The 12,424-nt window shown below is 42.1% G+C and overlaps 1 protein-coding gene across 2 annotated transcripts in view; it reads left to right on the plus strand.

Moving 5' to 3' along the window:
• The window catches only part of LOC148893984 (calmin-like), a 77,930-nt gene that overhangs the window by 27,623 nt on the left and 37,883 nt on the right, over window positions 1-12,424 (plus strand). The gene's annotated exons all lie outside the window — the stretch shown is intronic.

Consider the following 12,424-nt stretch of genomic DNA (forward strand, 5'->3'; position numbering starts at 1 on the left):
CTGTCATTGTCCTTGAAAAAGAGTTTAGAGTGAACAAAATTGTCTCAAGGCCTGATCATTTTTATTCAAATAAGTCCATTGTCATATAGCGCAGAGGAATTTTCAAGCATGGGTCAGCAATTTTTTTGAAAATGGGAGCTACTTCTCGGGTACTGATAAACAAGCTTTACAAGCCTTACAAATTGGATTCATTCATTCATTCATTGTCCGGACCGCTTTATCCTCACTCGGGTCGCTAAGGGTTCTGGAGCCTAGCCTAGCTGTCTTTGGGCACTAGGTAGGGGCAACCCTGAACTGGTTGCCAGCCGATCGCAGGGCACACAGAAACAAACAACCATCTGCTCCCACACTCATACCAACTGACATTTTAGAGCAGAAGTGCCCATTACATCGATTGCTTTCAGACCAAACAAACTACCCAAAATGCATTGTGTGTCGCATTCTCATTCAGGGGGATTGCAGATGTGAAATCACGTCAGGCATCGTCATCAACTCGAAAACAAAACTTACTGAATATTCAGCGCGAGTCTTAAAACGTAAAATATAGCTATATGCCGTGGAATTTTGTTTTTCTACTTTCATTCCTTTCATCACTTTGCTGCTGTGAAATGTAAATTTCTCCACTGCGAGACTAATAAAGGCAAATCAGAATCAGAAAACCTTTATTCGTCCCACAATGGTGAAATTTGCAGTACACAGCAGCAATTTGAAAGGGTATGGGATGGGGGGGGGGGGTGAAAGGATAGAAATCAATATACAGTGAGACCTCAACTTACGAACTTAATTGGTTCCCAGACAGAGTGTGTAAGGCGAAAAGTGTGTATCTAAAAAAAAATACCCATAGGAAACCATTAAAATGGGAATAATCCGTTCCCAGGTTTCCGTAAAATATACTTTTCAACTAAATAAGCCTTAAAACTACACACAACATACCTTATTCTATGTATAATAAATGTGCTATTGTATTGTAATGAAAGAAATAAGTCCAAGATGGCGCCCGAGTAGGCAGCCTCAACAAGTGCTCTCATGAGCCTTGCTTTTTTTGGTTGTTTTTGTCTTGTTTTGTGTTTTCTTTTGTCACTTTGTGTTGTTGTGCATCGTGTGGAACGGATACAGATTGTTTTTCAGCATTTTTGACCACGACATTCATCAAGGAGGAGACTGTGCTGAGCAGTTGCGCCTTTTCGGCAGCATGAATATGCCAGTACTGTTTTTGAATGGGAGGAATGTCGGAGCCATTCGACTGCCATCGCTGGACACCAAAGGGGCCATTGTGCTTTTTTTGCGCCTGTAATGGGCAGCATCTTCACAGCCCCGCTTTGTTCAGTGGAAGGTCAGTGCTGTTGGCAGTCAGCGGCTGGGTGGATGCATGGCTTGAGGAACCCGCGATAAGAAGAAAGGAGCATCATACGCATCAGCGCAGAGCGCCGATGCGTATGTGGAACTGTTGCGGCTTGGAATTGAAGCAGATTTATGTGGAACAGGGGATGTGAGATAATCTCTTTTCGTCAATGGATGCTACAGCTGCGTGTTTGCTTTCAACATTTAGCTTGTAGTCGACGTGCACATTCCACCATGATGTCCCTGATCCACTGGTGGAAAGACGCTTTGATCCTCTCCTCTTTCATCTAGAACTGCTTCATGTCATCACAAAGAGGGTACAGCCAGTCCTGAAGAATGAATGTCTCTCTGTGTCTTTGTTTTGTCATATTGTCTCTATGCTGTCATATTATTTGTTATTTAGTTTTTTTTTTGTTATTTTGACTTCAAGACGGCGCCGCGAGAGTGGCTGCCTTTCCAGCAGCTCATGTATTTTGTTTTTCTACTTTCATTCCTTTCATCACTTTGCTGCTGTGAAATGTAAATTTCTCCACTGTGAGACTAATGAAGGCATATCCAATCCAAATACACTGCATTGTATCATAAAGTCACTTTATTTACATTTGTGATGGTCATTTATGTCTTGATGGAATGGCGTTGAAGGTCAAAGGGAATTGCTGTTTGGAAAGAGAGGCGCATTACATGAGGACTGTAATTAAAGAAATAAACTGTGCTGTCAAATAAAGTTTTATTCACCTTTTTGATGGTCGTTGATGGCTTATGGAAGGAGAGTCACCTTCCATAAGGACTGTTGGTAACTTAACCTCTGGTGCTGTTCGGTTGTGTGCTTCCGCCGAAGATCACTCCGCCAGCCGTGGTGGGTGTGTATTATGAAAATAGTGCTTATTACAAGGTTTAATTTTCAGAAATTTGACGTTTGTAAGACGAAAAGTTTGTAAGATAAGGTGTTTGTAAGTTGAGGTCTCACTGTATTCTAAGCTTAGCAAAATAAAAATGTCAACTGTATACTGTGAAAATGTAAATGTGCAATACAGTTTCATAAAACAACAGAACATAGTGCAAGTATCAAGAAAGGCATATTGATACTATATGTAGCTGTATTGCATCATCAACTCAGTGTCCAGTTTTTTTTTTTGTTTTACAAATTATGGACACAACTTGTCTGGAGGTGCCGGTTGTCCTTTAATGTTTCCTTTTACCTTAGGGCTCGTGATGGCCGTTGCCCGTCATGTCGCGCTTGTGGAAATGCGGGCGTGCTCGAAACGGCTCAATCGCGCGAGGATGGTTGGGCTAAAAGTGGATCTTCGTTCAAAAAGTTTGAGCACGCCTGATTTAGAATGTTCAATCAGCACGCCATGCATGTTTTTTTGGAATGTGGGAGGAAACTGGAGGACCAAGAGAAAACCCACATAGTGGCCATTATATTCGGAATAATTAATGCCTTTCCTGTAGATCAGGGGTCGGGAAATTTTTGACTAAGATAGTTGCTCAGTTAGTTAGTTTGGTTAGTTTTGGTGTAAAGAAGCACAAGAACATGATAAAAACGATGACATTTGATGAGCATTCCTTTTACACAACATTTCGTTTCATGAACACATGTGCAATTTACTTTTATCATTCACGCATATGCATTGCAACTGATCCCAATGATTCTACAACAGCAAAAAACTATAACAATAAATTGGTATGTCTGTGTAAGCTCTCAGTCGTACAGGAGTGGTCCATCGATGAGAAGGTTTTTTTCAGCCGTCATCTGTACAAAAGTGAAGGTTTCGGACGTTTCGCCTCCTATCCAAGAGGCTTCGTCAGCGAACTAAAGTCTGACTGGTCGTATCGGCCCCATTTATATATCCCTAATATCCAGACCTGGTGGCGCCGGACACAGCTACGATAGGTCCCTACTCTCAGGTTGGGGGGGGGGCGCGGGACCCCCCCTGTGGCCCCACTGATTGTTCCTACATTCCTGACTAACGATTGGCCTATTACCCCCACTCCCCCCGGTATCACCTCATCAGCATAACGACCCTCATCAGCATTGCGAAAGTTGCCTAACCTGTTTTGCCTGAGCAGGCTATTGTATGAACGATCCAAATTGAACCTCACACCACCAGACCGGTTTAATGAAGGATTTTGTTGTTTTATAAGAATCGCCTCTTTTACCCCCCTTTCAAACCATCTATGTTCTTTCGCTAAGATTTTAACCTCATTGTCGTCAAATGAGTGGTTGCTAGCTTTTAGGTGCAAATGTACTGCCGATTGAGGCCCACTAGTACTATAAGCCTCTTGGATAGGAGGCGAAACGTCCGAAACCTTCACTTTTGTACAGATGACGGCTGAAAAAACCTTCTCATCAATAAATTGGTATCTAAAAATATAATAATGCACTTTAAGATTAAATGATATTTTTGAAATTTCATTGAAACCATTGTTTTTGTTCCTGATATTTGGCATCATTTGGCCTGTACAAGTGTATCAATACCAGGTGTCGCGTCCTGACTAGCTGACACTTTCAGAATGTCATTTAAGTGCTTGTGCGTGAGCTTTGAACACATATTTGTTTTATTGATATTCATTACTGATAAGATTTGTTCACAAAGGTAGGTTGTTCCAACCATGCACAAAACCTAACAGCGAGGGCTGTTAATTTGGGGTACCCTGGTAGTAGATACTGCTAAAAATGCTAAAAACAGACCTACGGAGGCAAATTTGCCCTTCAAATCTGCATCACATTGCAAATCAATTATTCCTAGCTGGATTTCGACCGCGAGATCAGAAGGTTTAACTGTGAAATATGAGCGAAAAACTGAAAATTCTTTCTCAAGTTCACCAAATACCTGAAAAAGTTTCTCAAACTCCCACAGTAATCCTGCATCAGGATTACTGCATCTTGTCTTTGTACCGCCTCATGTCCGCATTAGGTCTGGTCACACAAACACACACATCTCTCAGATGGGGGAAATGAGCGGGGTTGCCACTTGCCAGTTGTGTGTTGAAACCGTGGTTGAAAAAAAACGCTGTTTTCTTCTACGTTGATCGAAACGGGACCACTCTGCCACATAGTGGACAAACCTCGAACTGCACCTAATTGAAAATATGAATTCCATGCCGTGTGTGCATTTTTCCCACTTTTAAAATCCTGCAGGCCCGATTAAACCTCCTTTAGAGACGGTTCCGGCCCGCGGGCCGTATGTTTGACAACCCTCCTCTAGAATCAAAACAATAGCTTCAGATTCGGAGAAGATGCTTTCTTGTTACTCATCCAGTTATGAATATGATTCAAATAGTTCTGAAGAGAAAGCATAAATATTTGCAATCAATTCGTCCTCCCGTTTCAATTCGAGCCATCAGAACTCCAATATAGCATCCCAGAAAATGCACAAGATGGCGCCCAAGCTCTGTTGGAAATGGGCTGATTTGTCTGCTGGTAATTTGTGTCAACTAGAATCAAATAGTAGTCTTCATGCAACACACGATTCACCATCGCGTTATGTGTTTTCCTTCTAATTTCGCCATCAACACGGATCAACACAAAGTTTTCAGACCAAACAAAGTACCCAAAATGCATTGTGTGTCGCTTTCTTGGTCAGGAGCGTTCCAGACGTGACATCACGTCAAGCATTGTCATCAACTTGAAAACAAGACTTCCTGAATATTCAGCGTGAGTCTTAAAACGTTAAACATAGCTATATGCTGTGGAATCTTTGTCAAATACGCTCAGTAGAAGTCATTTGAAGTGATTTTACAAATTATGGACACAACTTGTCCGGAGGTGTCGGTTTTCCCTCCCAAGAGAAACGTGCTTGATTTAAATCATCAGGTCTTTAAGAGCTGGTTGATGAGCGAGCTGATCATCTTAATCAGGTTTGTTACAGCCGGGTTAGATGGAAAATAGGACATTGGCTCTTTTTTTTTGTAACTTGCATCTTTAACATTTAATAACATTTGAAATTGAACAATTGAATACAGAATGCCTCGTGGCCAAATTGTATAACAACATCCTAACTGCAAACTATTCAACAATATAAACAACCAATCAACAAAAGTAAAACACAGCAATAACAATAAAGCAAAGAAAAAAAGTGATCGATAATGACAAGTTTCCCTTTTTTTTTTTTTTATATTTGTTACCTATCTTGACTGTCTGGTTTGTGGTGTCGTTCGTTCATTCATTTGTTTGATTGTTTTTTATATTCATCCAATGTTTCCCATCTTGTTTTAAACTTCCCTGCTTGGACCCTCAATATGTGTGTGAACCTATGCAGCTCAAATATCTCTTCCACTATTGTGATCCATTGGTTCTTTGTTGGTGGGTCGGTTTTAAATCATTTTCTTGCTGGCTATCAGCAACACTTTTATCAAGTACTCATCTCTTGTTTGCACGTTTTCTTGATTTAGGTCAGCTAGATACATCACCAAGTCGGTCTTTGGTATTTCATAGCCAATTATCTTTTTCAGTTCCCTCCAAACTTCTTCCCAATAACCTTTCAACTTTTGACATTTCCAAAATATATGCGCATGATCTACATTTCTTTCCTGTCCGCATAGCCGCCAGCACTCGTACTGTCCCGATTTATATTATTTCCCGGTCATCTCCGGGGTTGTAAAAAATCTCACGATATTCTTCCACCCAAATTCTCTCCAATGTCTCAAAGTGGTTGTTGGTTGTTGTATTTTGCACATATTTGACCATTCTTCCTCCGTTATGTTGGTTTGAAGTTCCTTTTCCCATTTCTTTTTAATGTATAGGGTTGAGTTCCCTCTGTTCAACAGGAGCCCTTTGTAAAGAGATGAGATTACTTTGTTTTTCCCTCCTTTATACGCATCCATCATTATCTGTATTATGTCATTTCTTTTAATTGGCGCATCCATTTTTATTGCTTTTGTATAGTAATCCCTTACTTGTAGATATCGGAAGTGGTCGCTCCTTTCTAAGTTAAACCTCTGTTTTATTTTTTGGAAGGTTGGTATTTCCCCTTTTTCTATTATCGTACTCATTGCTGTGATACCTCTCCTTTCCCAACTCTTGAAGCCCTCGTTTTTTTCCTGGTTGAAAGTCCTCGTTATATGATAGCCACCTCAGAATTGTTGCCTCTTTTTCTAGTTTATTTTCTTTTATGATGGTATACTAGATATTCAATGTGAATTTTGTTAATGGGTCAATCGAGTCCTCCATTTTCCGGAACAGTCGTCTGTCTCCCAGCAGTGTTTGAATTGGGTAAGCCTCTTTTGTTACCTCCATTTCTTTCCATTTAGCTTGATACTCGCCATCACACCAACATGTCACTGCTCTGAGCTGTGCTGCCCGGAAGTAATCTTTATTAAAAATTTGGTATCCCCAATCCACCCTTTCCCTTTCCCCAGATAAATCTTGTGATCAATTTGTCCCATTCCACAAATTGTTTTTGTGGTATGGGTATTGGTAGCGACTCGTAGAGGTATAGCAACCTCGGAAGAATATTCATTTTCACTATTTCAATCCCGGACCTTAAATCTAGGATGGGTGTTGCCCCCCCCCCCCCCCCCCCCCCCCCCCCCCGTGTCTGCTTCACTGTAAAACCCAACAAGTTGAAAGTACTCAAATTTTTTATGGCAACTGATTACGTCAACATTTTTTAGTACAGTTTACTCAAAAGTTTTGAGTAACCTGTACAGGTTACTCAAAACAGGTTACAGGTTACTCAAAACTTTTGAGTAAACTGTACTCAAAAATTTTGACGTAATCAGTTGCCATAAAAAAATTGAGTACTTTCAACTTGTTGGGTTTTACAGTGTTTGATGGCTTGGTTAATCTTTGTATAGTTTGGTTCAAACAGTTTGTGCTTTGTGATGTACACGCCGAGATACTTTTTCAGCATCCCACCTTAATTTGTATTTTCCCTTAATTGATTTTGATGGAGTGTAATTTAGTGCTAAGATTTGTGTTTTAGTCACATTCAGTCTATATCCTGAGTAATGTTCATATTCCTCTAGTTGTTGCATCAGTATCGGGAGGCTATCTTCCGGTTGTGTCAAATATATTATCAGATCATCAGCAAACAGGCTGAGCTTATGTTCCGAGTCTCTCATCTCCACGCCCTTGATGTTGTGGTACTGTCTGATTGCTTGGGCTAGGCCGCTAGGGGTTCAATGAAGATATTGAATAATGCTGGTGAGAGGCAACATCCTTGTTTTGTCAATATTTCTAGTATTATTAAGGCTGCCATTCACTTCGCCCAGCGTACACAAATGCCTTTTCTGCATCCGTGCTCACCAACATTGCACTTGTTCCCGCCTTATGGATCGCCTCCACTATGTGTATAGTTTTTCTTATATTATCCTGGGCCTGTCTATTTTTAATAAAACCCGTCTGTTTTCTATTGATAATATCGGGCATGACTGACTCATATATTTGTGACATAATCAAATATGTTTTATAGTCGACATTAAGTATGGGGATTGGTCTGAAGCTATTACATGACTCTTTATTTTTACCCTCTTTTGGTATTATACAGATGATTGCCTCTTTCCATGATGGGGAAATTTTACCCTCCTTCATGGTATATCTGAGTTAAGATAACAAAAGTGGGCCTAGTTCTTGTCTAAATATCTTGTAGAACTCTGAGGGGAAGCCATCGCTACCCGCAGCTTTGCCATTTTTTGTTCCATTGATCGCCACCTTCAATTCTTTTTCCGTTATCTCAGAGTTCAGGAATTCATTATCTTCTTCCTTTATCGATGGTAATTTCAGACCATCCAAAAATTTTGCAATTCTCTCCTCATCTGCTGCCTTCGGTTGTGTATATAAAGTTTTATAATATTGCTCAAATGCTTGTTCTATTTCATTTGGTTCTTTTAATATTGTATTAGTTTTGGGGCACCGTATCTTGTGTATTGTGTTTACTGCTTGTTGTGTCCTCAACCTTCTTGACAGTAATTTATTTGCTTTGGGTCCTCCGTCATAGTAAATCTGTTTTACAAAACATGCTCTTTTTTCCACTTCTGTTAATAATATTCGATTTATTTCCCTTTTGGTTTCTGTAATCTTTGTTAACATCTCTATTATTTGTTGTTTTATGTTGGTCTTGTAGTTCTTTCAATTGTCTTGTTAAGGTTTTATATAATTTTTCTCTTGTCTTTTTATGATGATGTATTGCATGTGCTATATATATTTCCCTCTTATAACTGCTTTCAGCGCATCCCACACAATATTTGGATTCACTTCTCCATTGTCATTTTCTTCCTTATATTTGATTATGTCCCCCTTTAGTTCCTGTACTAGTTCCTTGTTATTCAATAACCCTGTGTTCAATCTCCAAATTGTGTTTTTCCTTCTACTGTTCAATTTCATATAAACGGCACTGTGGTCTGAAAATCTGTGACACCAATCCTACATTCTTCCACGCCGTGTTTGTCTTCGAACTTCATGAAAAAATAGTCGATTCTAGCATATATTGCGTGTGGATGGGAGTAATGTGTGTAATCTCTATGCAACGTGTGTGAGTCCGTCTATTTTGGATCCAACCTCCCCGCTTTCCATCGTCACTTGCGTCCTGCCCTCAAGCCTCAAGTGACATTGCACCATACATCTATTATCCCCAGTTGTTTTATTTGCGTGTTAATCTATTTGGTTATGTGTAATCTAGATTTCTTTGTACTTGTTGTATCTAAGTCATGGTTGAGCACCACATTGAAGTCTCCTCCACATATCACGATCCCATCCATTTCCACTGCTATAATTCTATAGTTCTTTGTCAATTTCAAATTTCACTGTATTTTTTTCACCCCTCTCCTGTGGCTTTCTTTAAATGAACTAAAGAATGTATTAATGTATCCATATCTGTCACATCTCGTCGCCGTCCTGGGCGCGCCCCGCCCCTCCTGTCACCTCCTCCGCTGCTCCCTGGAGACGGCCCCCCCCATCATTACTCACCTGGGCTCCCACAGCTGTTTGACATTTACTGATTGTGCCTTCTGACTATATAGACCGATCGCATGTTACCGTCTCTGTCGGAGTATTCAGAAAGCTACCCTGGCGACTACCCTACCGTCAGGTCTGCATTTTCCGTTTATCTTCACTCATCTCCTCCTGTTGTTATTTTGGCATATGTGTCTCAGTAAAGACTTTTTGTTCCTGAGTTTCTGTCTCGCCGTGTATTTTGGATCCAACCTCTCCGCTTTCCATCGTCACTTGCGTCCTGCCCTCAAGCCTCAAGTGACATTGCACAATACTCCGACCACCCATGGATCCCGCCAGCGAAGACAGATTGCTCGCCGCCCTCACCATGCAGGCGGAGCGTTCCAGCCAGATGGCGCGAGCCATCGCGGAACTCCGCCAAGTTACCACTTCTCTGGCTCAACGCTTCGAGACGGTCGAGACACGCCTTGCAGCCCTCACAACCCAGTCTTCCCCGCCCGTGGGCAGGCGCACTCTACAGCTACCTAACCCCTCACGCTATGCAGGCGAAACCAGGCGCTGCGCTCAGTTCTTAATGCAGTGCACGCTCGTGTTTGAACAACAACCGGACAACTACGTCAGCGATGAGGCTAAGGTAGCCTTCATCACCAGCCTGCTCACGGGAGACGCCGAGACATGGGTGCTGGCCGTCCGGGAGTCCCGACCGGAGCTGTGCGCCTCGTACCAGGACTTTGTGGCCGAGATACGCCGGGTCTTCCATCATCCGGTCACGGAAGTCGAGGCTGAGGGGAGACTCCTCGGCTGCGTCCAAGGGTCCCGCTCTGCCTCGCAATAGTCCGTCGCCTTCCGAATCCAGGCCGCTGGCAGCGGCTACAGCGACCGAGCGTTGAGGGGGGTGTTTCGTCGCGGTCTGAACGCCGATCTCAAAGACGAATTGGCTACCCATGACGCTGGCACCACCTTCGACGACCTGGTCGACATAGTCATCGGCCTGGATCACCGCCTTCGGGAGCGACGGAGGGAGCAGAGCGGTCGGCGGCCCGACGAGCCACGAAGTCGGTCAAGGACAACCACCCCCGGCAGCGAGTGCGTGCGACGACTGGGTAAATTTGTGAGATGTATCTGATTCTTTGATTTATCACTAGAATAACTGATTCAAAAAATATTTGATGGTGACAGCCTGAGATAACTTTCGATGTGCAACAATTTATAAAAATGACTCGAAACTTGTTTTGTAGGGGGGTATCTGGTGCCTGCTAGACCCACGTTAGAAACTGGTCCCCAACCTTTTTAGCCTCATAGACCAATTCAATGTCAGACAATATTTTCATGGACTGGGATTTAAGATAATAATAATAATAATAATAATAATAATAATAATAATAATAATAATAATAATAATAATATTACATTTTAAGCACCTTTCAAAGCTTACAAGGACACTTTACAGTCACAGACAAGCATAGGTACTACAATAAATAAAATACAATCACAAATAGAATGCAATAAATAAAATACAATTATAAATAGAAACAAGAGAGAGCTACACAGAAAATGCAATTTTAAAGAGGTGGGGTTTGAGATGGGACTTGAAGGTGGGAAGAGAATCGAGGTTACGAATGTTGAGAGGAAGTGGGTTCCAAAGTCTTGGGGCAGAGCAGCTGAAGGCTCTGTCACCCATCGTGCTGAGACGGGCAGAGGGAGGGGGCACACAGAGGCGGAGGGAGGAAGAAGATCTGAGGGAACGAGAGGGAATAGAAATTTGAATAAGGTCAGATAGGTATGGGGGGCAAGGTGATGGATAGCTTCAAATGTATAAAGAAGAATTTTAAAGTTGATTCTATATTTGACCGGGAGCCAGTGGAGCTCTTGGATGACGCGGGTGATGTGGTGAAAGGATGAGGTTCTGGCGATGATCCGAGCTGGACCAGTGGAAGTTTGTGGAGACGTTTCTGAGGGACACCAAAGAGAAGTGAATTGCAATAGTCAATCCGGGTGGTGACAAGACTATGAACGGGGATAGTAGTGGTGTGAGGAGTGAGAGACGGGCGAAGACGATTGATATTGCGTAGGTGGAAGTACGCAGACTGGGTTAAGTTATTTACCTTATTTTCACGACCAAAGGGTGCACCATGTGAAAAGGCGCAGTCTCATTTATGCTTTCCTCACAGTCAGTATGCTTTCCTCACAGTCAGTCACTTTCTGTGCTGTGCGGCTCCTCGGAAATTATGCCGGCTTTTCCGAAAGCTCGAACCACCGTGCCAGCAGACACGTTACCCCAAGCATCCACAATCCATTGGCAAACTGTGGTGTAACATCCAGCCCTTTTCATTTGCCTTAATAATGACGCCTGCTAGAAATGTCTCTATAGGCAAAGTCCTTCTTTTAAAAATCACCATTGGCGGGAGTTTCTCTCCGTTAGCATGGCAGCCAAGCACAACAGGAAATGAAGCCTTTTTGCCAGCTTTTCAGAATAATTCGCTGGACGTTGCTGCGCTGCCGTAGTCCTGGCCTGGATGGAAAAAGCACAATGGCACAGTTTCATAAAAACCAGCACCAAGATGGACCTCCTTGGAAAGCCTTCAGTTTAAACTGAGCTTCATAACCATGTCTCTTTGCCATTTTCCGAGTTGTTAAAACAGCAATGTTCTGCATAATGTTCAGCACATACCTGTTCTTGTATACACCTGTTCTTGTATACACAAACCACGCCCACACATCCCCCCTCATTTTCTCTACCACGTCCTCCTCATGGTGGCCTCTAATACGTCCACACTACAGGGCGCACCGAACATTTTGAAAAAAATCTGAGATGTTTATGTGTGCCTTATGGTCGTGAAAATACGGTATAAGGGAGTGGAAAGATAGTGTGCTGTCATGAATGAGTGACAGTTAAATACTGCAAAATAACACAGTATGATATGCAAGAAAACTGTTTTTTTTTTTTCCAAAACATAATAAACACAAATTATGACACCAAGAACGCCCTATTTAGCCACAAAACTCTCTGGCGCGAGGATAACATTCAGATGTGTGAAATAAGATATAATGCAAACATAAAGTGCATGAAAAATACAACTCGTCACCGCTGCATATTATTCAGATTGCGCTCGCTGCATGGGTATCTCCCGTTAAAATAAATCCACATTTTAACAGTGTCTGAAACTTATGACAAAAAGTTAGCGGTGA

The sequence above is a fragment of the Hippocampus bargibanti genome, linkage group LG09 (genome assembly GCF_051943395.1).
Source record: "Hippocampus bargibanti isolate YZ-2025 linkage group LG09, ASM5194339v1, whole genome shotgun sequence".
Classification (NCBI taxonomy): Eukaryota; Metazoa; Chordata; class Actinopteri; order Syngnathiformes; family Syngnathidae; genus Hippocampus; species Hippocampus bargibanti.